We start from the raw sequence: 2,109 nt of genomic DNA, 5'->3' as shown, positions 1-2,109 counted from the left end.
GGAAAATTTCTGTAAGCTATGTGAGCAGGTGTCAACAGTGGTTACCTGTCCAGAGGTGGGGTAGAGGCAAGATACGGGGAGGGTGGCTTTTGCTTATCTTTTTTTTTTAATTTAAAATTTTGCTTTGAATGTATATTTTATAAGTCAATAAATAAATACCTAAATGGTGATTGCATTGTTCTTGTTGTTCCAAAAGAAGCTTCCGGCTACGATATAAAGAGAACAAAACTGGGGAACTGGAGACCGGGTTTGTTCACTGACTCTTGGTGTGTTGTGTCAGACCAGACTAAATTAAAGTCTATCTAGGCTTTAATTTTCTCACCAGTAAAGCATCATCATTGAACAAACAGATACCATCTAGGCTAATTTTGCCTCATGCTATATTCTTTCCAGGCTTATTTATTTATAGCACACACCAGCACATGGATTCAGATACTGTTTTGCACCAATCCAATCCAATCCAATCCACCTAATCCAAATCATCCAATGCTAATCAATCTACCAAATCCTATTTAATTCAACATTGCACCCACTATGTCCCAGGCATTGTGTAAGTGGCAAAACAATAAAAGGAAGTCCTAATCCTCACAAAGAGTCCCTGGTCTAGTTGGGGATATAGTCTTGTAAACAATTATAATACCCTCTGTTGTAATGGAGGCATACAAAGGTTCTTAGAGGGTGCAATGGAGGAAGCAGTGATGAACTCTTTTTAGGAAGACCAGGTGATTATGATTATGAGGTTTCTTTAGTAGGTTGTGTTGCTGTTTACCAGTATCTACTGTCCTCACTTGGAGAAGATTCTACTTTCCCAATCCGCTCAAGTCAGAGCTTGGCATGAGACTAGCTTTTGCCAACAGTTGAAGAGCTGCTTGTGCTTTGCTGCATTCTTTTTCTCTGTCACTGACCAGTCACATTCCAGAAAGTTCCTGGTGGTTTATCCTGGGTCCCTAAGCAAAGATGACGTGAAACAGAGTGGCAGCCAACCATGATAGACTTATAGCATGAGTGAGGTTCAAGGTGTCATCATCAGCCACAGAGATATGGAGATCTGTTCATGCTGTACATCTTTGAGGGCTGATCAATGATGTTAGGCTGAGTCTTCCATAGAAAGAAACCCAAAGCAATAATTTAATAAAATATTGAGGGTCCAGGAGCACCAAATCCATATCATTTGTGGGCAAGGAAACTCAAAATAGGTCCTAGGAAGAAGAGAACATGACCTTGATGTTGTTCACTTTTGTTCCAGAGAATACATTTTCTCTCTCAGCAAGTGAAACAATTTCTGTCTTATTACTCTTTTAAGTCAATTTCCACTATCACAAAACAAAGCTTATGCATAAATAAGACATATTATTAACAAAGATTCTTTCTGTCTTCAATGTGGCTCTGTTCTAAGTGGGACAAATCCAATGCTTAACTTCACATGGAGAAACCCGAAAGGCTGTAAGTAACAGCAGCTTTTTTTTTCCCCCCGTGGTTGTTCAGGGTTTTTCCAGGTTGTTAGTGAGAGTGGAAAAGTCTATTCCATGGTCCAGGCTGCTCCTTTGAATTTCCTAAAAAGAAAACACCAGTGTCTTATAGGCGGTGAATGATACGAGTGCGAAAAGGTATCTTGGGAACAAAGAAGTTAGCTGAGATCAGGATTTCGGCTCTTGGAACACATTCTGCAACTCCATTCGGGTAACAACCCAAAGCATTTCATTAGACATCTGATAGCTTTTCTTTGTTTTTGTTTTTTTTTCCCCCTCTGACCTCTCCTGTTTGTTCATTAAGCTGATTTTTTTTCCAGGTAGAAAAGAACCTCAATTAAAAATATTGTCCCATTAAAAAAAAAAAATACAATGCTTTCAATTCATGACCCTGGTAGGCCTTTGAGAGCTTCCTGGTAGTCCTAGACCATTTCTCTTAACTCACTCAAACTCCTAGACTCTTATTTTAGATCTTGTCCTCCTTCTTCAAAACATCAAGCTCTTGTACTCATGAAGCTTAAATTCTGGGGGCCGGGAAGATAAACAATAAATAAACAAGTCAATATACTTTTCCAAAAGGTGACAAAAATAATGGCAAAGAATATGGAAGGAAAGGAGAGAGAGAGTGATAGAGGTGGGG

Source organism: Microcebus murinus, chromosome 15 (genome assembly GCF_040939455.1).
Source record: "Microcebus murinus isolate Inina chromosome 15, M.murinus_Inina_mat1.0, whole genome shotgun sequence".
In the NCBI taxonomy this organism is placed as follows: domain Eukaryota; kingdom Metazoa; phylum Chordata; class Mammalia; order Primates; family Cheirogaleidae; genus Microcebus; species Microcebus murinus.
The sequence above is the reverse complement of the archived record's forward strand: the minus strand, read 5'-3'. Positions refer to the sequence as shown.